The sequence below is a fragment of the Giraffa tippelskirchi genome, chromosome 2 (assembly GCF_054371585.1).
Source record: "Giraffa tippelskirchi isolate mGirTip1 chromosome 2, T2T-mGirTip1v1.2.pri, whole genome shotgun sequence".
Lineage (NCBI taxonomy): Eukaryota > Metazoa > Chordata > Mammalia > Artiodactyla > Giraffidae > Giraffa > Giraffa tippelskirchi.
Window position 1 is genome coordinate 235,471,601 of NC_137276.1, and position 25,736 is coordinate 235,497,336.

Below are 25,736 nucleotides of genomic sequence, written 5' to 3' on the forward strand. Positions count from 1 at the left end.
TTCTTTGGAACTCTGCATTCAGATGGGTATGTCTTTCCTTTTCTCCTTTGCCTTTCACTTATTTTCTCAGCTATTTGTAAGGCCTCCTCAGACAGCCCCTTTGCCTTTTTGCATTTCTTTTTCTTGGGGATGGTTTTGATCACCACCTCCTGTACAATATCACAAACCTCTGTCCATAGTTCTTCAGGCACTCTGTCTATCAGATCTAATCCCTTGAATCTATTTGTCACTTCCACTGTATATTCATAAGGGATTTGCTGTAGGTCATACCTGAATGCCTATTGGTTTTCCCTAGGTGTACCATATGAATCAATATTAATATTTTTTCCATTTTTATTTTTCATTGAGGTATAATTGATAAACAATATTCACAAGTTTCAGATGCACAACATAGTAACTTGATTTTTTTTAATATTTTTACATACTTCATGTTACAATATTGCTTCTGTTATTATGTTCTGGTTTTTTTGACCACGAGGCATACATGATCTTAGCTCCAAGAACAGGGACTGAATCCTGCATTGGAAGGTGAAGTCTTAATCCCTAGACCACCAGGGAAATCCCAGTAACTTACAATTTTTAAAGGTTATACGTCATTTACAGTTCTAAAATACTGGCTCTATTCCCTATGATGTACCGTATATCCTTGTAGCTCATTTTATATACAGTGATATTAGTATATACTGCAAAATGACCAGAATTAATCTAGCTAACATCCATTAGCACATAATTACCAATTTTTTTTCTTGTGCTGAGAACTTCTTAGATGTACTCCCTTACAACTTTCAAACACACAATACAGTATTATTAACTACACAGTAACCATGCTATATATAAAGAATTCTTAAATATCATTTAAATTTCTTTACCTCTCTATAGTTCATAAACATTTTTATTTAAAAATTGAACACTCAAAAATGTAGCACATTTCAAATTCTTAAAAAGCAAGAATGAGTTTCCCAAAGCAGAATAAAATGTTTACAAATATACATGCCTTTGTTATCAACAAGCACAGACACTCCAGTTCCCAAACACGCAGCCCCGAGTTTACCTGTCGTCAACCCAGCTGCCCAAACCTCGGCAATGGTCTGAGGAAGCTTCACAGCCAAGTGACACTGCGAGCCATGAGACAATTACCTACCTGAGGAACCAGACCTAAAGGAGAGGAGAGAAAACGCCTGAACTGCAAGGAACAAGAGTTTACGTTTAAATCTGCTCCCCAGTCTACACACTAGAGATGGAGTGACGTTACTCTAGGGCTTAAGGTTTCCTCTTTGGAGTTCTCTCTCTACCACTGACACATCACCAGACCTGTAAGTACAGGCCCTCATAGCACCATTTGATTTTTGAGAACTGCTAACAGAAACAAAAAGTTTCTGTAGCTTCAAGCTGTCCTCAAATGCTTTGTCCATTAATTTACTCATTTTCCATAAAAATTCCAAATTTTCCTCCCCACTACAACGAAGACCGCTGGGCTACAGGATCAGAGTCAACATCAGATGTCTACTGTTAGATCAAGAGTAGGCCCTGAGTTTTATCCTACAGCTTAGAGCCCAAGAAGGCTGAAAATGCTGGCGCTGAAACTCACACCCACGCCAGACACTTAAGGCCCCTTGGACTCACCCTGAAAGCCTCAGGTCTGCCCGAGTTTCTACCCCTGGGGAGAGGGAGATCTCCTGGGGCAGTGAGCTTGGCATGAAAGACTGCTATTTTTGGAACAAGACAACCTAAGATCAAAGATTTTATTTTAAGCCATTGAAGAACTAACTCATACTCCTCTTTGAGGGAAATGTATTCAGGGACTACACACAAGTTTCCCAGCTACTCAGACTAAGGAAAAGTGGACTAAAGACCATCCTGTATAGATCTCTTCTATTCTTAAGTAGAGGACTTGCTTTCTCATTCATCATCTTATCAACTTTTTAGTAGAGTCATCATTCCTCCTTTCTCTATCTATATGGAAAACTATAAAGCAATTTAAAAAAATCAAGACTACATTACATTTATCTATCTTGTGAAAACAAATCATTACAAAAGAACATTCAAAACTATATAAAAGTCTCAAATGTGAAATGAAAAATATACTTAAAAGTATAGAAAGCTTCCATACGCTGTGTTAAAGATAGTTGCTCAGTCATGTCTGAGTCTTTGTGACCCCATGGACTGAAGCCCACCAGGCTCCTCTGTCCACGGGATTTCCCAGGCAAGAATACTGGACTGGGTTGCCATTTCCTTCTCCCACGCGATCTTCCCTAACCCAGAGATCGAACCTGGGTCTCCAACATTGCAGACAGATTCTTTACTGTCTGAGCCACCAGAGAAGCCCCCCATACACCGTAGTACAGGGTATTTGTTATAGGCATTTCCTTAAACTAGTAAATTTCCTTTATAGTGCAAGATAAATTATCCAAAATAAGGACAGAGCAATACAACATCATTTGATAATCCATAAACTACAACAAAACTCTAGGACTCTAGTACTGTATCTTGTTATCATTATAAATGGGAAAAACAGGTAACGTCTGTCAACAATCAAATCCAGAAAAAAACAGCTTAATCAGAATGACAAATACTTCAGGTTTTAAAACATAATTCACTCTGACAGGTAAAATCGACAAAGAATATTTTTACTCTGAATTTTGTGGTACCTTATTGTTCTATAAGAATATAAAAATCAATCAAATGAAAATCAGTAAAATCAAAGAATACTGAACCAGAAAGCTTGATCCAGCAACTCAATAACTACCTGCACAGGCACGTTTATTCAGAGCAGCACGATTCACAAGAGCCAGAAGCGAGAAACAGCCCAGATATCCAGCAACCGACGGACGGACAGACAAACTGTGGTGGACACACAGCGGAGCGCTGCTCAACCACAGAAAGAAGGAAGTGCTGGATAAACGCGAAAGCACGGATGAGCCTGACAAACACTACATTAAGCGAGAGAAGCTGGAAACAAAAGAACACTTACTGTACGATTCCATTTACATGAAATATCCACAATCACTAAACCACAGAGGTGGACTGCGGGTGGGGTTTGGGAGAATGGGGGAACTGGGAGCAACTGATTAATGGGTGCAGGGTTTCTTTGGGGCGAGGAAAACGCTTCACAACTCGGTGCTGGGTTATACAACACTATCGCAAGTACCAAATGCCCCTTAACTCTTCACTTCAACACAGTTAATTTCATGTTACGTGACTCTCACCTGAATTTAAAAATTAAATGCTAAATAAATAAGCAACCTCCTTACTAGTAATAAGACAACATGTACCACTCATAGGATACACTGACATTACTTCTGCAGTGTCCTTCCCAAGAATGCTTAACCGCAACCTGATCATGTGAAAGCTGCTCAATCGTGTCCAACTCTTTGTGACCCCATAGTCCATGGAATTCTCCAGGCCAAAACAAGCCCAAATTTAGAGATATTCTACATTAATGACCAGTACTCTTTCCAAGTCTCAAGGTCACGAAAGACAAGGAAAAACTGAAGAATAATCTGTGACACTCTAGGGAAGACTAAAGACACATGGCAATAAATGCAATGTGAGTTCTGAGGCCGGGTCCTAAAACAGAAAAGGAACTAGGAGAAAAACTGGTGAAACCTGCATAAAATCAGTAATTTAGTTAATAGTACTATATCAATTAAGCCATGCCATGTGGGGCCACCCAAGACGGATGGGTCATGGTGGAGAGGTCTGACAGATTGTGGTCCACTGGAGAAGGGCATGGCAAACCACTTCAGTATTCTTGCCTTGAGAACCCCATGAACAGTATGAAAAGGCAAAAGGATAGGACACTGAAAGATGAACTCCCCAGGTCAGTAGGTGCCCAATATGCTAATGGAGATCAGTGGAGAAATAACTCCAGAAAGAATGATGGGATGGAGCCAAAGCAAAAACGATACCCAACTGTGGATGTGACTGGTGATAGACGCAAAGTCCGATGCTGTAAAGAGCAATATTGCATAGGCACCTGGAATGTTAGGTCCATGAATCAAGGCAAACTGGAAGTGGTCAAACAGGAGATGGCAAGAGTGAACGTTGACATTCTAGGAATCAGCGAACTAAGATGGACTGCAATGGGTGAATTTAACTCAGATGACCATTATATCTACTACTGTGGGCAAGAATCCCTTAGAAGAAACGGAGTAGCCATCATGGTCAACAAAAGAGTCCAAAATGCAGTACTTGGATGCAATCTCAAAAACGACAGAATGATCTCTGTTCGTTTCCAAGGCAAACCATTCAATATCACGGTAATCCAAGTCTATGCCCCGACCAGTAACGCCGAAGAAGCTGAAGTTGAACGGTTCTATGAAGACCTACAAGACCTTCTAGAACTAACACCCAAAAAAGATGTCCTTTTCATTATAGCGGACTGGAATGCAAAAGTAGGAAGTCAAGAAACACCTGGCGTAACAGGCAAGTTTGGCCTTGGAGTACAGAATGAAGCAGGGCAAAGGCTAATAGAGTTTTGCCACGAGAACGCACTGGTCATAGCAAACACCCTATTCCAACAACACAAGAGAAGACTCTACACGTGGACATCACCAGATGGTCAACACCGAAATCAGATTGATTATATTCTTTGCAGCCAAAGATGGAGAAGCTCTATACACTCAGCAAAAACAAGACCAGGAGCAGACTGTGGCTCAGATCATGAACTGCTTATTGCCAAATTCAGACTGAAATTGAAGAAAGTAGGGAAAACCACTAGACCATTCAGGTATGACCTAGATCAAATCCCTTATGAGTATACAGTGGAAGTGACAAATAGATTTAAGGGACTAGACCTGATAGACAGAGTGCCTGATGAACTATGGACAGAGGTTCGTGACATTGTACAGGAGACAGGGATCAAGAAAATCCCCATGGAAAAGAAATGCAAAAAAGCAAAATGGCTGTCTGAGGAGGCCTTACAGATAGCTGGGAAGAGATGAGAAGCGAAAAGCAAAGGAGAAAAGAGAAGATATTCTCATCTGAATGCAGAGTTCCAAAGAATAGCAAGGAGAGATAAGAAAGCCTTCCTCAGCGATCAGTGCAAAGAAATAGAGGAAAACAACAGATTGGGAAAGACTAGAGACCTCTTCAAGAAAATTAGAGATACCAAAGGAACATTTCATGCAAAGATAGACTCGATAAAGGACAGAAATGGTATGGACCTAACAGAAGCAGAAGATATTAAGAAGAGGTGGCAAGAATACACAGAAGAACTGTACAAAAAAGATCTTCATGACCCAGATAATCACGATGGTGTGATCACTCACCTAGAGCCAGACATCCTGGAATGTGAAGTCAAGTGGGCCTTAGAAAGCATCACTACGAACAAAGCTAGTGGAGCTGACTGAATTCCAGTTGAACTATTTCAAATCCTCAAAGGTGATGCTGTGAAAGTGCTGCACTCGATATGCCAGCTAATTTGGAAAACTCAGCAGTGGCCACAGGACTGGAAAAGGTCAGTTTTCATTCCGATCCCAAAGAAAGGCAATGCCAAAGAATGCTCAAACTACCGCACAATTGCACTCATCTCACACACCAGTAAAGTAATGCTCAAAATTCTCCAAGCCAGGCTTCAGCAATACGTGAACCGTGAACTTCCAGATGTTCAAGCTGGTTTTAGAAAAGGCAGAGGAACCAGAGATCAAATTGCCAATATCCGCTGGATCATCGAAAAAGCAAGAGAGTTCCAGAAAAACATCTATTTCTGCTTTATTGACTATGCCAAAGCCTTTGACTGTGTGGATCACAATAAACTGTGGAAAATTCTGAAAGAGATGGGAGTACCAGACCATCTGACCTGTCTCTTGAGAAACCTGTATGCAGGTCAGGAAGCAACAGTTAGAACTGGACATGGAACAACAGACTGGTTCCAAATAGGAAAAGGAGTACGTCAAGGCTGTATATTGTCACCCTGCTTATTTAACTTATATGCAGAGTACATCATGAGAAACACTGGGATGGAAGAAACACAAGCTAGAATCAAGATTGCCGGGAGAAATATCAATAACCTCAGATATGCAGATGACACCACCCTTATGGCAGAAAGTGAAGAAGAACTAGAGAGCCTCTTGAAGAAGGTGAAGGAGGAGAGTGAAAAAGTTGGCTTAAAGCTCAACATTCAGAAAACTAAGATTATGGCATCTGGTCCCATCACTCCATGGCAAATGGATGGGGAAACAGTGGAAACAGTGTCAGACTTTACTTTTTTGGGCTCCAGAATCACTGCTGATGGTGACTGCAGCCATGAAATTAAAAGACGCTTACTCCTTGGAAGGAAGGTTATGGCCAACCTAGATAGCATGTTTAAAAGCAGAGACATTACTTTGCCAACAAAAGTCCATCTAGTCAAGGCTATGGTTTTTCCAGTGGTCATGTATGGATGTGAGAGTTGGACGGTGAAGAAAGCTGAGCGCCGAAGAATTCATGCTTTTGAACTGTGGTGTTGGAGAAGACTCTTGAGAGTCCCTTGGACTGCAAGGAGATCCAATCAATCCATCCTAAAAGAGATCAATCCTGGGTGTTCATTGGAAGGTCTGATGTTGAAGCTGAAGCTCCAATACTTTGGCCACCTCATGCGAAGAGTTGACTCATTGGAAAAGACCCTAATGCTGGGTAGGATTGGGGGCGGGAGGAGAAGGGGACGACAGAGGATGAGATGGTTGGATGGCATCACCGACTCGATGAACATGGGTTTGGGTAGACTCCGGGAGTTGGTGATGGACAGAGAGGCCTGGCGTGCTGCAATTCATGGGGTCGCAGAGAGTCGGACATGACTGAGCGACTGAACTGAACTGAACTATATCAATGTTAATTTCTTAGCTTCGAAAACTATACTATATGGGGTGTTATAAAGTGTTTCCTGGAGGAAGGCATGGCAACCCACTCCAGTATTCTTGCCTGGAGAATCCCCATGGACAGAGGAGCCTGGCAAGCTGCCATCCACGGGGTCACAAAGAGTTGGACACAACTGAGCAACTAAGCACAGCACAGCAAAATGTTTCCATTAGGAGAAACTGGGTGGTAAGTTCTATTTTTATAACTCTTCTGAAAGTCTAAAATATTTCAAAATAAACGGTAAGAGGGCACTATGGAGACTTCCCCAGGGCTTCAACAGTTAAGACTGCACTTCCAGGGCAGCAGGCACAGGTTCAACCCCTGCATGCCACGAGGAGTGGTCTATAAATAACTACAGAAAAAGAAGGAAGAGAGAGAAGAGCTTCTTTTAGCAACCAACTTTAACTTACTCCATGAACATCTACATTAGGAAAATGTGGAAATACATTCAGTTCAGTTCAGTCGCTCAGTCGTGTCCGACTCTTTGCGACCCCATGAACCGCAGCACACCAGGCCTCTCTGTCCATCACACCAACTCCCGGAGTCTACCCAAACCCATGTCGATCGAGTCAGTGATGCCATCCAACCATCTCATCCTCTGTCGTCCCCTTCTCCTCCTGCCCCCAATCCTACCCAGCAGTTATTATCTGCTCTGCTCCTCCCTGTGTAGATTTTCAAACTGTAACTTGTTGCCTATTACCAGGTGCTTGATTAAAGCCTCTCTGCAACTCCGTTATTACCAATAATAAGTACATATTCAGCAACTTTAAATATTGAATGTTTAGCCATTTTATATAAAAACATAAATATCCTTAAATAGGTTTCCATGGTTATTCCATTAAAGTTCATTCATATAAACAGATAGTTCATGCATATTATGTATACTACTATATATACTATCCACATACACTTCATTCTTTTCCAATGAGTCAACTCTTCGCATGAGGTGGCCAAAGTATTGGAGTTTCAGCTTCAACATCAGTCCTTCCAATGAACACCCAGGACTGATGTCCTTTAGGATGGACTGGTTGGATCTCCTTGCAGTCCAAGGGACTCTCAAGAGTCTTCTCCAACACCACAGTTCAAAAGCATCAATTCTTCAGCACTCAGCTTTCTTCACCGTCCAACTCTCACATCCATACATGACCACTGGAAAAACCATAGCCTTGACTAGATGGACTTTTGGTAAGACAATTCATAAAATTCATATCTGCTTAACAAACATACGTTTATTCTGGTGGGAGGAAGTAGATTTCTCAAACAATCAAATTGGAATAATTAAACTTAAGAAATCAGGTTAAATAAAATTTCAACTAATACTGAAATTCTAAACAGAAGAATTCAAAATTAAAACATTCAAAGTCAAAGGAAAATGCTAAAACATTGTTTTAATTCCTATAAGTCACAACTACATTTTAAATCTAATATAGAAATGAAGAAAGCACGTTTATTTTAGCAGGGTGATTTGAACACTAACAAATCAGTTTGATAATTTAATCAGATGTCATTTTACTTTAAATCTGTAATTGTCTCTTTCGATTCATTGCAACAAAAGATTAAAAAGAAATTTTATATATAATTAATTTAAATAAGCTTGTTTGGACATAAAACTCTTAGTTGCCCACCCATTATGTAGGAGGCACCTTCCTAAGAAAAATAATTCTATTGAAAATGTATACATTAACCAAAGAGATCAATTTTTTAAATGAAATGCACCAACATTTTCAATGTTATTAGTCACTTTATATCCTGGCATCCAAATACTGTATTTACTATAATAGTAAAACTCTAAGACAATCATCTTCAGTAAATCTGCTAATTACTGAAGAGATACAGACATTTAAATAAATAATCAAGATTCAAGAACCACATGCTCTCATAGCACTCACAAGGAACCAACCCTGCTGACGCCTTGCTTTCAGACTCCTAGCCTGTGGAAATGTGAGATAATAAATGTCTACAATGCAGGCCATCCAGCTTGTGGTCCTTTGTTCTGGAAATCCTAGGAAACAAATACAGCTAATGGGCAGCCAATAAAACAGTGTATTCCTTTTTTTGTTTTTTAACTTAGTAACTATTTTTTTAATGTAAATTATTTTAATTGGAGGCTAATTACTTTACAATATTGTATTGGTTTTGCCATACATTGACATGAATCTGCCACAGGTGTACATGTGTTCCCCATCCTGAACCCCCCTCCCACCTCCCTCCCCATCCTATCCCTCAGGGTCATCCCAGTGCACCGGCCCTGAGCACCCTGTCTCATGCATCGAACCTGGACTGGCAATTCGTTTCACATATGATAATATACATGTTTCAATGCCATTCTTCCAAATCATCCCACCCTCTCCTTCTCCCACAAAGTCCAAAAGACTGTTCTATACATCTGTGTCTCTTTTGCTGTCTCCCATATAGGGTTATCGTTACCATCCTTCTAAATTCCATATATATGCGTTAGTATACTTTATTGGTGTTTTTCTTTCTGGCTTACTTCACCCTGTATAATAGGCTCCAGTTTCATCCACCTCATTAGAACTGCTTTCACACAACAGCCTTCCGCGGAAGACCATTCAGACCTAAGTCAGCCAACTTCTCAGCCACTGCAGACGAGCATACTCTACTTGACTTGGCGGCCACATCGCTATCCAACAGAAGCTACCCTGAAACCAGCCCCGGGGGCATGGCTGCCCAGCCCTGCACCATAGCAGCAGTGGCCTGACCTCAGCTGGGCACCAGACTCATCAGTAAAGGAGGACCACCAGCACCTGGCTTCAAACAACCGGCTGCTTCAGGTTCTTGGGGGCTTTCTAACTGTTGGAACTAGAAATCTCTGAAGAATCCCCACCTTCTGCACTGGTTCCTGCAGCAGAAAAGGTAACAATTCAAGCTAAAACGATGTGGAAACGGAAGCCTCTGTTGGTAACCAGACAGGAAGATAGAATACAGAGTAAAGCTAGAGGTTTGCTTTGTTATCTTCCCTTAAAATGAAAGTCACTTCCTATAATCTTAAAAGCAAGCCCTACTTCCCTTCCTGTTGCGCAAATATCTTTTAAACCTGAGCTAATTTCAGGCACCCCTTGCAAATACAATCCAAAGAAAAACAGAAATAAACACCCAAACCCAGACACCACTCTCCAGGACTTCATTCTAGTACATGTCAAATACTTTTTTTAAAAGAAAGAAAGCATATTTCTGTGCTGAATGCATTTTATGTCCTCTCATAATTTTTTTTTTTTTTACTACAAAAGGATGAACTGGATAGTTCAGTTATTATGAAACATACAGATACATATAGAAACACACACACACACACACACACAACCATGTTCAAGTAGGGAAAGATTCAAGCACCTGGACCCACAGTGCCACTGAGATGAAGCGTGGACTTGTCAGAGCAACACAGTGACTGGCTCTCAAAAGGTGTCGTGCAAGAGCACTCATTCCCCTAGGATTTAAAAGGCTCCAGAGATCTGGTCTCTAGCCACGCTGGCTAGAAAGGGGATTCTGACAGCACAGAAAGTCAACTAACCAAAACAAGTACAGCGTTTTTAGAACAAAAGACAGGAGAAGCAAGCATTAAGGCCCAACAGCTTCTAACACATAACACTTATAACAGGAGTACTTCTAGGAAATGCACACATATCACCTCATTGAAACTCAGCACAGTTGTATGAAGCAGGCAGCATCACCATCGCCATTTTACAGAGGAACAGACTGCAGCACAGAGGCTGAGGTACTACCTGAGGACACACAGAGCAGGTGACAGAGCCATCATTTCAGCCGTGCCGCTCAAGTCTCTCTCTTCACCGCTGTTCCTCCTGCACAGAAAATACGGACCATCGACATATGTATCTATCTTTTACAGAGAGCTGGGAACGAGAACATGAAAAAACCCCAGCTGGTGCTGGGTCGGGTGCTGCCAGCGTCAACCTCTGGGCTTGTCCTTCCACAGAGTCGGCAGACCAGTCTACTCCCCAGCCTGAGGGCCATGCTCCTTCTTCAGCCCACACATGTCCATCAGGAAGTGGCCAAGGCCTGCAAACCCATCGGCCATTCCTCCTCTTCAGAGACTTTGCCTATCTGCTGTGCTCCTCCCTGTGTAGATTTTCAAACTGTAACTTGTTGCCTATTACCAGGTGCTTGATTAAAGCCTCTCTGCAACTCCGTTATTACCAATAATAAGTACATATTCAGCAACTTTAAATATTGAATGTTTAGCCGTTTTATATAAAAACACAAATATCCTTAAATAGGTTTCCATGGTTATTCCATTAAAGTTCATTCATATAAACAGATAGTTCATGCATATTATGCATACTACTATATATACTATCCACATACAAAAATATAAAACCCATACTACCACTCTGCCCTTAAGTAGCTCAAAATCTAGTAGAATAAAGTCAAGTTTAAAAGAAATTACAAGTGCTCTTAGTAAATAGCTTAACAGCAATGTAATAATACAGAGGAGAATATCATGGGGTAAAGCTTCAAGATCAACAGGACAAGAAGCAAAGTAGATTAAAATGGGGTAAAAATATGTATCAATGCAAAAACGTATCAATGCAAAAAAGGTAAAAGAGAACAGGAAACAGAAGATTCCTAGCCAAGGAAAAGGCAAGAAATTCAAAATTATTAGATTGCAGGGGGCAAGAAGATCCAGTGGCTAAGGAAATTACAACCTGTGTCGTCTCTGATATCAGAAACAGTTACAGTTCTTATTACAAAAGAAGTTTTCAACCAAGAAAGTATACCAAAACTTTAGAGACAGAATTTTAAAATGCACACACAAGATTCAGATCTACCCATCCTTGGGAAGTGAATATTCCCTGCCCTAAGAATTGCCTCTGTAGGAGAAGAGAGGGGAACTTTTCACAAGAACAATGTGATGAGATCTGGCATCAAGAAAAGACTATCTTGATACTACACACTATACATCCCTACTTTGAAATACCATGAAGCTCTAAATATAATAAAATGAGAGGATCTCAGTGGTCATGTAGAAAAGTGCTGTGATAATCCTATTTTTAAAAAAAGCAAAGTGAAGAATAACATGTATCACATGAATATTCTGGCACTGGAAGTCCAAATAAGAGCAACATAAGGTTCAAACCAGTAAAGGAGGCAGAGAGCCGAAGAATTGATGCTTTTGAACTGTGGTGTTGGAGAAGACTCTTGAGAGTCCCTTGGTCTGCAAGGAGATCCAGCCAGTCCATCCTAAAGGAGATCAGTCCTGGGTGTTCATTGGAAGGACTGATGTTGAAGCTGAAACTCCAATACTTTGGCCACCTGATGCGAAGAGCTGACTCATTGGAAAAGACCCTAATGCTGGGAAGGATTGGGGGCAGGAGGAGAAGGGGATGACAGAGGATGAGATGGCTGGATGGCATCACCGACTCGATGAACATGAAGTCTGAGGAAACTCCAGGAGTTGGTAAAGGACAGGGAAGCCTGGCATGCTGCAGTTCATGGGGTCACAAAGTCGGACATGACTGAGCGACTGAACCCAGAACTCATATAGAGTAGTGTGTGTGTGTGTGTGTGTGTATGTGTGTGTGTGTGCGCACGCGCCAATCCCAATCTCCTCATTTAGCTCTCCCTCCCACCCTCCCCCACCAGTACCCGCTTTGGTAACCACTGTGCTGTGCTCAGTCTCTGTCGTGTCTGACTCCTTGCGACCCCACAGACTGTAGCCCAACAGGCTCATCTGCCCATGGGACTTTCCTGGCAAGACTACTGGAGTGGGTTGACATTTACTCCTCTAGGAGATCTTCCCGACCCAAGGATCAAACCGGCATCTTTTGCATTGGCAGGTGGATTCTTTACCACTGAGCCACTGGGAAGCTCTTGGTAACCGTAAGTTTGTTTTCTATGTCTGTGCATCTATTTCTGTTTTGTAAATAAATTCATATCTGTATCATTTTTATATTTCAAAAACAATATACAACAATTTATTAAAAATGAAACTTAGCTACACGTAGCAAGGCAAGCCACTGAGGACCATGGGTCCAAACAATTGTAAAGTATTACTGTGGGGGAAGGGACAAGTATAGGGATAATATATATGACAGTATCCTTATAAAACATCACTAACATGTATTTAATAATGCAATCTCCTCACACTTTGGCTGGTCGACGTAATATTTATTATTGTTGTTGTTCAGTCACTAAGTTGTATACAACTCATTGCGACCCCATGAACTACAGCACACCAGCCTTCCCTGTCCTTCACTATTACCCAGAGTTTGCTCATACTCCTCTTCACTGAGTCAGTGACGGACAACCATCCATCCCTCTGTCGTCCCCTTCTCCTCCTGCCCGCAATCCTTCCCAGCATCAGGGTCTTTTCCAATGAGTCGGCTCTTTGCATCAAATGGCCAAAGTATTGGAGCTTCAGAATCAGTCCTTCCAATGAATATTCAGGTTTGATTGACTGGTTTGATCTCCATGCTGTCAAAGGGACTCTCAAGAAGCTTCTCTAGCACCACAGTTCAAAAGCATCAATTCTTCAGCAGCAGCCTTCTTTATGGTCTCACACCTGTGTGTGACTACCGGAAAAACCACAGTTTTGACTAAACAGAACTTCGTCGGCAAAGCGGGATCTCTGTCTTTTAATACGCTGTCTAGGTTTGTCATAGCTTTCCTTCCACAAAAAAAAAGTAATTTTCCAGTCTGTATTAAACAAGAAAAGCCAAAGGGACTATAAAATATCTAGCTAGTATTTCTTCCCACAATATTCTAATTTCTGTGTTTCTGTAAATAGGAGAATAATTAATTAAAAGCCATGAGGTCTATACGGGGCCAATAAAACTCAAGAAAAGAACTTGTAGTCTGTGATGAGGAGAAAGAAAAGCCCTTGCCTTCTCTCTGCTAGAACTAAAGCTGTCTGTTTCTGAGTGACAGCCTTCTGAGACAGTGAAGGAAGCCTGCAGACAAAGGAGACACAGGACACCCAAGCTGGTGACCCGCCCACAAGATGTTCCAGACCACCCCTGGAGCCTCCCCTCCCTCTGCAAACTCCACCAGGGGAGAAAATGAACTTTGTTCTGGAGTAAGGCAAATTATTTGGGGTGTTTCCCATTCAAAGGCGAAATCACCACAATTTTAAGTAGTTTTAAATAGTCTCAAAAGTAAGTACCTATGTGAAAGCTATTTGAAACTAGGAAACAACGCTTCATATTTTATATACAAATTACAACTTTGGAAGTATAATGTAAACCTTCTTAAATCAATTAAGAGTTTAATCACAAAAATATAAATGACTGGCTAACAGGCAAATAAATAATGGGTACAGGCTAGTTTTGCTTGATTGCATAAAACTGTTTACAATACATTTCTCAATAAAGAAAAATTGAATTATAACCCAAGGGTGGCTTAATTTGTACAAATTTTGAATAATGTCACATATATTTCCAAAACAGATGCTTAGAGACTCTACAAGGACACTTGGCTCAATCAGAAGCCAGATTAAAGTTCCATCTGGAGCCTAATGGCTGCACGGTTCCGTTACAATTACCCAAGTACCAAAGTGAGTCGTAATGGTTGTACCTCACAGAGGCTCTCTTGTAGGTATACACCTTGCCCCCAAACTAGAAAATCAGGTCCCAAAATAATTTTGTGTGTATGCATGCATACATACATACATACATACATACATATATACACACACCACAGGCAGGATTCAGTAAGTATCTAAATGCTGCTATGTTTTTCAGTAACACTCAACTTACATGATTGTTACTGGTTATCCAATAACATCTTTTGATTTTGGACATAGTTGCTGGGTATTGTTATCACCTTTGCTTGACATGGAAAAGACAATATTTGCCTCCCCCCTTAATCAGCTTGCCAAGTAATTCAGGTACCTAGAACACTCTTTTCATATTCTTCTTTCTCAGATCCTACTACAGGCATTTTTTATCAAATCAGAAAAACTGAGTGAGGCCATTTTATCTCATTTCCATGTCTAGAAGCTGTCAGACAGGCACAGAATTTTAGAGCAGGTAAGGACTAAGAAGAACCCAAAGATCAGCATCTAGACCAGTGCTACTCAAGAGTATTATCTACAGTCCACTGTTGGGACACGCCTTGTTCGTTTAAAACATTTTACAGCTACTGATCGAGTAAGGAACTTGAACTTTATGTCTTTGGTTTTTTGGTAGGGGCCCAGGTTAGCAGGCTGAATTCCACCTGAAAATACATTTGTTGACCTAGAAAGTTTTGTTTTCATTTGGATGCCTTTAGATACAACCCAGGCCCTCTGATTTGCTACACTGGCAAGGTATTTACATCTGCTATCTGGTAGCCTTGGAAGGCAGCTCAGTGTCCAGTTCACTAGAAAGTGTTTCACAAATATGTCACACCACTTTTATGCCTATGGCAGGTGTTGTCCCCACTAACCAGCACTGCATGCATGGCATGGCATGCCACACAAAGGAAAACATAGGTGGTAGTGTGTACAGTACACACACACACACGCATCTGTATATGACTGTGTTTGAGGCCTAGGCTATGATTTACATTTTCTTACTGTGGTTCATGAACAAAATAATTGTATGAACACCCCTGTACTAGACAACATCTTCATTTTACAGACACAGCAGCAGAGGTTGGAGGTCACATCAGTTGGTAGTGGTAGCTCTTCTCTACATTCCTGACTGTAAGTGTGTGTGCACATCAATGTCTACAAAACCAATGAAACACAAAACACAGAATTCAAACTGAAAAATTAACATTTGAAAATCCTAAATTGATTATAAAACTGTTAATCGCTCAGTCGTGTCCAACTCTTTCCAACCCCATGAACTTTTAGCCCACCAGGCTCCTAAGCCCATGGAATTTTCCAGGCAAGAATACTGGAGCGGGGAGCCATTTCCTTCTCTAGGGGATCTTCCCAACCCAGAGATCGAACCCTGGTCTCCTGCATTGTAGGCGGATTCTCTACTATCTGAGTCACCAGGGAAGCCCATAAATTGATTATAATTTTACATTAAAAATTTTAATACTAAAAGTGAAGAAAGTATGTAAAAAAAGACATATTTGATTAAATAAAATGTTACAATGTCTACATGGCCTAAAAACAAAGAAACAAAAGCAAAGCAGCACTTCACCTTCGTAGCGAAAAATAAGTAAAAATAAAAATGAAAAACAACAACAGAAATACAACCAATACTTCAGAAAAGGGTCTATCTTCCTAATACATAATTTAGTACTTAAGTATGAGGGACGACATCTGAATAACAGACAAATGATATTAAGGGAACAATTATAAAACAACTAAAAATGGTCAATAGCATTAAAATTGTACACTAGAGCAAGATATTACTTTTCATATATAAAAATCAGCAAAGATGTTTTCCTTTTAAATATTAATACCTGCTGTTGATGTAAAAAAAAAAACCAGCCATCTCAAAAATCTCTGATTGGAGTGACACATGTAGATTTCGGCTATAAGATTCAGAAATTTTCATAACGTAATTACCCTTACATCCAGTAATTCTACTTCCAGAATTTATCCTATGGAAATAATACAAACATTATCAAAAGTATTTTGAATGTAGTATTATATTTAATAGTGAAAACTTCTAATGACCCATAGAGTCATCAGTGAGAACTGGTTAAATAAACTATCGTATATTCATAGAACAGAATGCTATGCAACTATTAAAAGAGAGAATGTAAATCTGCATTTCTTGCCCATAATATACTGTTAAATGCAAAAACTACTAGATGTATTAGAACATATGTTTATATTTTTAAAATTTTAAACACATTTAATCCCTCTTTACTAATAAATAATTTTCACATAGAGTTTTCTAACATGACCATTTTCTTTAAACAAGAAACAACTAAAATCATCACAAAGAAAAAAGAGAAGAAATGAAGGGAAAGAGGGAGAGAAGGAAAAGAAAAAAGAGGCAAGCAGACAACCAAAAGAAAATGTAGGAAAACCTGACTGCAAAGCTGAGCCATCCAGAGCCACTGGCCTTCTGAAAGAACCCCAAAACTAGCAGGACCTAAAGGGGAAAAAAAAGGTTTTGGCAAGGAAAAAGCAGCCCCAAGCATCCAACAGTAGTGTTCAGAGCAGGCATTAGTCATAGACATCATGGCTACCCTGTGGGCACTCCATGAAAGTGAAAGTGAAGGGAGGACTCCTAAAAGGCCTGCCTTTTTATCCAGAAACTGACCAGAAAAATCCAGGCGTCTCGGGCCCCCTCGTGAAGCAGTGGAAGCATTAATAGCAGTCCCAGGCTCAAGGCCAAGTCACAACAGAAAGGGCTGGCCTCAGACGCTGCTCAGAGAGGGAGCTGCCTGCAGACAAGGAGGATAAAAATCAACTCCTCCCATCCAGAAGACATACAGATGGCTAACAAACACATGAAAAGATGCTCAACATCACTCATTATTAGAGAAATGCAAATCAAAACCACAATGAGGTATCATTTCACACCAGTCAGAATGGCTGCTATCCAAAAGTCTACAAGCAATAAATGCTGGAGAGGGTGTGGAGAAAAGGGAACCCTCTTACACTGTTGGTGGGAATGCAAACTAGTACAGCCACTATGGAGAACAGTGTGGAGATTCTTTAAAAAACTGGGAATAGAACTGCCATATGATCCAGCAATCCCACTGCTGGGCATACACACAAAGAAACCAGAATTGAAAGAGACGCGTGTACCCCAATGTTCATCGCAGCACTGTTTACAATAGCCAGGACATGGAAGCAACCTAGATGTCCATCAGCAGACGAATGGATAAGGAAGCTGTGGTACATATACACAATGGAATATTACTCAGCCATTAAAAAAAAAATACATTTGAATCAGTTCTATTGAGATGGATGAAACTGGAGCCCATAATACAGAGTGAGGTAAGCCAGAAAGAAAAACACCAATACAGTATACTAATGCCTATATATGGAATTTGAAAAATGGTAACGATAACCCTATATGCGAGAAAGAATAAGAGACACAGATGCATAGAACAGTCTTATGGACTCTGAGGGAGAAGGTGAGGGTGGGACATTCTGGGAGAATAGCATTGAAACATGTATATTATCATATGTGAAACAGAACACCATTCCATGTTCGATGCATGAGACAAGGGCTCAGGGCCGGGGCAATGGGATGACCCAGAGGGATGGGATGGGGAGGGAGGTGGGTGAGGGGTCCAGGAAGGGGAACACATGTAAACTCATGGCTGATTCATGTCAATGTATGGCAAAAACTATTACAATATTGTAAAGTAATTAGCCCCCAACTAAAATAAATAAATTTATTAAAAAAAAAAAAAAATCAACTCCTCTTGAGAGGAGGGAGGAGGTTGGGGTATTGGGTCTTGGTTTTACTCCTCAAAGGACCTTATGCTACCGTGCAGACAGGGAGATTCATCTTTAGCCGTCTGGCCCACCAACTGCAGGGGACAAGCATCTGCTATGCAGCTCCACCCCAAGGCCCACCATCTCTTTCTACACATATACACAATGCAGTGAAAATAATCTGAAGCACTACTCCATTTCACAAAGGTCTCAAACAATTTAAAAAGTAGAATGTAAACCTCAACTACCCTTAGCACTCACCTTCTTAAAATAATTTTCCAAGTCTACTGCTGTTCTCTATTATAGAGACATACATACATATATATGTGTGTATATGTATATATATAGGCAGTTCCTACCTGGGCAACAAGACCAAAGACATTTCCTTAAACACTGCTACATGATCATTTTTCCTTCACTGAGACATGCTAATAATCAAAATGCCAAAAAACAAGCATTCTTTTTATAAAAGAATAATCTGTAAGAAAGTAAACGGCTATCAAATATTCATAAAGATACGTGAAATAGTCCAGTCAGACAGCTTTCCCTCCCAAACCATTCATAAGCTAATAACATGCGTTAAGGGTGTTAAGGGGAGGTGTCAAATTTGAGTCAGGAATAGGTCCTCTGGAAGACAGGCCATGACACCCACAGGTCTTAGGGAAGGATCAGGATGCTGGCAATCCACAGCTGTATGAGTAATGGACTCAAAGACATCTTTCTATTGAGAGAGTTCCATTTCAAATTTAAGAATGATGACAGTCTCAAAGACAAATTTTTATTTCAAAATTTTTCCAGGAAATAGCCTTGCATGCCATCTCTCAAAAAAAAAAAAAGAACTTCTATAATGTAGCTGAAAACAAGTCAATATGACATATGTGAAAATGGAAAATCTAACCACTATTTAAATCACAGCTTATAACAAAAACTCAATTCTAAATACTAACCCATCAACTTAATCACAAATTTAAAATATAATCCGTATTTCTAACTTTCAAGCGCTGTTTTTCAAAGTATTTCATTTAACAAATATCTGCTAGTCAACAATAACATAAAAACAAAAAACTCTGAACACTATTCCTCATTCTACCACCTATTACTTATGTGACATTAAGAAAATCACACATTCCATCTCTTCTTAAATAAATGATTTTTAGATACAGCAAATATAACATGTAGAGAAATATACACTCTTCTTACAATCAGGCTGACTACCAAACACCATTTTTACAAGTGACACTATTTGCTTACATGAATAAAGTTAAATTTTTCAAGAGGATTACAGATGCTGATGGTACTGGTACAAACTCTTCATGCTTCTTTGAAACACTGACAAAGACAGTGCGAGAGAGAGAGAGAGAGAGAGATTTGCTCATCCAGAAAAAAGTGATTTCTAATAAGATACCACTCCAAACAGAGCAAACACACTGAGGAACAAAAACAAAACAATGCAACGGCCAAAGCTGAAGTAACAGAACCCTACATTGTATCAGGTAGAGCTCTGATTATAAACAACAGACACATCTGGTTAGTCTAAGCCAAAAGGAGTTTACTGGCCATAGCTGGAGAATCAGACTTGCACGGGAACCAAGGAAGGCAGGTCACAAAGTCCTCCCCCACAGCCTAGAATGAAGCCCACAACACGTGTTACTGCATCAAGAGTCACAGGCCAGGAAGGAGCCCTGGCCTCATTAGCAGCCCTTGGAGCTCATGCCCATGATCTTTCTGGATGCAGCTGTCTAGCATGCAGAAGGACCATGTGGCAGCCTTTAAGCGTCTTTAGGTCAAGGGAGGTGACAGGCAGCCTCCTACCTAAATTGGAAAGAGTGTTAGGTAAGGCCCCAGGCAGCTGAAGCCACAATGTCCTCTACTAAGATGAAGGTCTGATAGTGGTCACACCTGAAGTGCATTTACTTTGACATAGCATCTTGCTCTAATCTACAGAAGTTCAAAAATTCAAAGTTCATAAAAATTCATTCAAATCTCTTTATTAGATTTGCTTGTTATAATTCCCAATCTATTTTCAAGGCAAAGGGAAAAATTTACTCTTTCTAAAGTGATTCTATCAACCAATACAAGACTGAGTAATTTAGATGGGGTCTAGCAAGTTTCTTAATGCACTATAAGTAATGCCTCTTGCTTTATATTCTACCCGTCTGCTAATTTGGTTTCTTGCTTGCCTTTTTTGCTGCAGCTGTGCACCGGGTTAACTGTTTCAATGGTTTTCCTACAATAACCCACAAATTTTTTCCTGATCAGTGTGCTGTATGATTGGTTCTTTGTTCCTAAGATAATTATTTTACATTTGTCTACACTGAACTGCATTTGCCATCTGCTGGCCCAATCACCTAAACAATCCAAAATCTTTTTGAATCTGATTGCATTGTTCCTCATTATTTCCTCTAGCTCCAATTTTAGGATCATCTGCAAACTCTGAGATCTTTTCTTTAAAGCTTGGACACATTTTATTTTAATATAGAGAGTTGTTTTTTTTCTTTCCAAGTGACCCTTTAGACCCTCCAGCTGAAATCTTCTTCCAACTTGAAAAGTTTCCATAAAGCTTATCTAAGGATACCTTCCAATTATACAGTCAAAGCGCTGCTAGAAACAAAGCCAACCAGAACCTATTCTATTTCACCTCTCCGTACTTACACTGTGCTTATGCTGAGTCATTCAGTCCTGCCCAACTCTCTGTGGCCCCATGGAATGTAGCTTGTCAAGCTCCTCTGTCCATGGAATTTTAAAAGTACATATGTCTTCTAAGTTCTTCACTTCCAAGTATCAATATTTTGAAGAAATGCAAACATTGTTTTTTAATATATAAATTTATGGTAATTTTTCTGTAATAACTTTCCTCAAGCATGCATGGCAAAATTTTCAACAACTTCCTGCATGTAAGACATTTAATTTACTCATTCAAAGAATATTTACATATACATTAGTTATGACCTTGAGGTACACTACAGTCTTACAACCTTGGTTCAATTATTTATATCCCAAAATTTCAGTTTCATACTGACAAGAAGATTAACTTCTAAAGACCTAATCACCTCGAGCAATACGAATCACCTATTATCTAAAGATTACCATGCCAGAGCTACCATATCTAAGATTTTTCTACCTCAATTTCCCATGCTACTGTGAGTTATAAACCTTCCAATAAAGTTAGTATTTCTTTTGCAGTTTTTAATGTTTTAATATTGTACAAAGAAACCAATTTAGCAAAATTTACCCTTCAAATTAGGTTTACTTGACAAATCTGAACATAGTACATTTTCATTAATTAATTATGATGTAAGGGAACAGGTACACCTTTAGATCTAGGAAGAATTATTAGCTCCATAATCTTCCTTCAAAAAATTAAAAGTTTTGCTTGTTGTTTCTATGGGGTGGGATAATATGTGCTTTTTATTTTCCAATTTTTCTGTAACGTATTGTCCTTCTGATAGAAAAGAGACAGTAAAATGTTTAAAACCATACTCTGAACAATCTGAAAACTATTTATTAACTGAAATAATATGTCAAAACACTTGAATTTATAACAGAAAAATTAAGTAACAAGTATTTTATTTATACTAAATAGTATATAAAGAATCTAAAGACACATTAAAGACTTTTTAATTTATTAAGCCCTTCTTTTTGAAAGAGCTATTGATTTTGGAAGGAATGTCTTTCCTTATAAGGCAGTGTTGAAAATCCATTAAGAAAAATTATTTTGAAATGATGAATCTGCAAATAATAATTATTAGGTTGTGTTTAATCTAAGGAAGAACCCTCTAACAACTGATTAGTATGATTTTCTTTTTAAACAATTACTAAGTGACACTAAGTTGTCTCCAGGGATATTTTATTTATATTTTAAGTAGCACAAAAATATTTAATGAAACTTAACAAACCACTGACTTTTATTTCAGTCTCCCATTCACTAGAACTTTGCCACTCCAGTAATACTCCATATAAAGGACTTTGACAAACTGCACTGAGTTGTATTAAAAGTCACAACATTCCACATATTATTTTAATCTACCTGTTCTCTGATAAAGGCATTTCAGTGAAAAACCACACGCATGTTAAATCTCCACATGACTCACGGCATGGGAAAAGAAATGTGTATGAGTCGGGATTCGTTTCCAGAGGCACAACATGAAGAAAGTTTCAATTAACATTTACATATTTTAATACCAGCTTAGCTTTTCAAGATTCTAGTTCGACGTTTTTATTCCTTGATTTTATGCTCTATGCTATAGACTGTATTTAAATTAGTAGCACCCCAGAGCAGTCTGAATGGTCTAGTGGTTTTCCCCACTTTCTTCAATTTCAGTCTGAATTTGGCAATAAGGAGTTTATGATCTGAGCCACAGTCTGCTCCTGGTCTTGTTTTTGCTGACTGTATAGAGCTTCTCCATCTTTGGCTGCAAAGAATATAATCAATCTGATTTCGGTGTTGACCGTCTGGTGATGTCCACGTGTAGAGTCTTCTCCTGTGTTTTTGGAAGAGGGTGTCTGCTATGACCAGTGCATTCTCTTGGTAAAACTCTATTAGCCTTTGCCCTGCTTCATTCTGTACTCCAAGGCCAAATTTACCTGTTACTCCAGGTGTTTCTTGACTTCTTACTTTTGCATTCCAGTCCCCTATAATGAAAAGGACATCTTTTTTGTCTGCTAGTTCTAAAAGGTCTTGTAGGTCTTCACAGAACCGTTCAAATTCAGCTTCTTCACCGTTACTGGTGGGGGCATAGGCTTCGACTACCTGCCTATGGATTACCTTGGAAACCAACAGAGATCATCCTGTCGTTTTTGAGATTGCATCCAAGTACTGCATTTCAGACTCTCTTGTTGACCATGATGGCTACTCCATTTCTTCTAAGGGATTCCTGCCCACAGTAGTAGATATAATGGTCATCTGACTTAAATTCACCCATTCCAGTCCATTTTAGTCTGCTGATTCCTAGAATGTAGATGTTCACTCTTGCCATCTCCGGTTTGACCACTTTCAATTTGCCTTGATTCATGAACCTAACATTCCAGGTTCCTATGCAATATTGTTCTTTACAGCATTGGACTTTGCTTCTATCACCAGTCACATCCACAATTGGGTACTGTTTTTGCTTTGGCTCCACCCCTTCATTCTTTCTGGAGTTATTTCTCCACTGATCTCCAGTAGCATACTGGGCACCTACCAACCTGGGGAGTTCCTCTTTCAGTATCCTATCATTTTGCCTTTTCATACTGTTCAGTGATCAATGCAAAGAAATAGAGAAAAACAACAGAACGGGAAAGAGTAGAGATCGTTTCAAGAAAATGAGAGATACCAAGGGAACATTTCATGCAAAGATGGGCTCGATAAAGGACAGAAAAGGTATGGACCTAACAGAAGCAGAAGATATTAAGAAGAGGTGGCACGAATACATACAACTACTGTATGAAAAAGATTTTCACGACCCAGATAATCACGATTGTGTGATCACTCACCTAGAGCCAGACATTCTGGAATGTGAAGTCAAGTGGGCCTTAGAAAGCATCACTATAAACAAAGCTAGTGGAGGCGATGGAATTCCAGTTGAGCTATATCAAATCCTAGAAGATGATGCTGTGAAAGTGCTGCACTCGATATGCCAGCAAATTTGGAAAACTCAGCAGTGGCCACAGGACTGGAAAAGGTCAGCTTTCATTCCAATTCCAAAGAAAGGCAATGCCAAAGAATGCTCAAACTACCGCACAATTGCACTCATCTCACACACTAGTAAAGTAATGCTCTAAATTCCCCAACCCAGGCTTCAGCAAGACATGAAACGTGAACTTCGAGATGTTCAAGCTGGTTTTAGAAAAGGCAGAGGAACCAGAGATCAAATTGCCAACATCCACTGGATCATCAAAAAAGAAAGAGAGTTCCAGAAAAACATCTATTTCTGCTTTATTGACTATGCCAAAGCCTTTGACTGTGTGGATCACAATAAACTGTGGAAAATTCTGAAAGAGATGGGAATACCAGATCACCTGACCGGCCTCTTGAGAAACCTGTATGCAGGTCAGGAAGCAACAATTAGAACTCGACATGGAACAAGAGACTGGTTCCAAATAGGAAAAGGAGTATGTCCAGGCTGTATATTGTCACCTTGCTTATTTAACTTATATGCAGAGTACATCATGAGAAATGCTGGGCTGGAAGAAGCACAAGCTGGAGTCAAGATTTCCGGGAGAAATATCAATAACCTCAGATATGCAGATGACACCACCCTTATGGCAGAAAGTGAAGAGGAACTAAAAAGCCTCTTGATGAAAGTGAAAGAGGAGAGTGAAAAAGTTGGCTTCAAGCTCAACATTCAGAAAACTAACATCATGGCATCTGGGCCCATCACTTCATGGGAAACAGATGGGGAAACAGTAGAAACAGTGTCAGACTTTATTTTGGGGGGCTCCAAAATCACTGCAGATGGTGACTGCAGCCACAAAATTAAAAGACACTTGCTCCTTGGAAGGAAAGTTATGACCAACCTAAACAGCATAATAAAAAGCAGAGACATTACTTTGCCAACAAAGGTCCATCTAGTCAAGGCTATGGTTTTTCCAGTAGTCATGTATGGACGTGAGAGTTGGACTGTGAAGAAAGCTGAGTGCCGAACAATTGATGCTTTTGAACTGTGTTTTTGGAGAAGACTCTTGAGAGTCCCTTGGACTGCAAGGAGATCCAACCAGTCCATCCTAAAGGAGATAAGCCCTGGGTGTTCATTGGAAGGACTGATATTGAAGATGAAACTCCAATAGTTTGGCCACCTCCTGCGAAGAGTTGATTCATTGGAAAAGACCTTGATGCTGGGAAGGATTGGGAGCAGGAGGAGAAGGGGACGACAGAGGATGAGATGGTTGGATGGCATCACAGACTAGATGGACATGGGTCTGGGTGGACTCTGGGAGTTGGTGATGGACAGGGAGGCCTGGTGTGCTGTGGTTCATGGGGTCCCAAAGAGTCGGACATGACTGAGCAACTGAACTGAACTGATAGTAGCCTGAAATTCAAGACCAACTAAAACTCATTTGTGAAGTATCATGAAATATACAGGATAACTGAAATAATACATAATTATGTTTCATCTAGGCTGTTAATCTCCCTACAAGATGAAACTGATACTCTCCTGTTAATACTCTTTCAAAGACTCTTAACAGTTTTCAACTGAATGAAGTTAGAAGGAAAACCTCCTGGTCAAAATGAATTTGACTAAAGGCAATAAGAAAAGGTTACAAACTGTCTTTCACAGGCCAGATCAACAAACTATAGGAAGCAGTGTTAGTAACCCAAAAACAGAGTGTGGAGGCAATCAGATCTTGATTCTAATCCCAGCTCCTCCACCTCCAAGCGGCTTCACTGAGTACAATTGGTTTAACCTCTTTAAGGTTCAATTTCTCCATCATAACAAAGCACAGAATAATGTTTAACTATCAAGGTTTGTTAAAATGTGAAATAACGTATAGAACACCAAACACAAAACTAAATGTTCAATAAATGATAGTTAGTGTCAGGAAGATCCCCTGGAGAAGGAAATGGCAGTCCACTCCAGTATCTTGCCTGAAAAATCTCATGGGC

General features: G+C 39.9%; 1 protein-coding gene across 43 annotated transcripts in view; it reads right to left on the reverse strand.

The window, feature by feature from the left end:
* Positions 1-25,736, reverse strand: part of TBC1D5 (TBC1 domain family member 5) — a 589,150-nt gene that overhangs the window by 477,216 nt on the left and 86,198 nt on the right. For 3 of the 43 annotated variants that reach the window (XM_081573326.1, XM_081573353.1, XM_081573328.1), the window contains one exon: positions 10,578-10,655. The exons of the other annotated variants lie outside the window; for them this stretch is intronic. The gene's annotated coding sequence lies outside the window, so the exon portion shown is untranslated. The remainder of the gene's footprint in view (positions 1-10,577; positions 10,656-25,736) is intronic. 43 annotated transcript variants of the gene reach the window in all.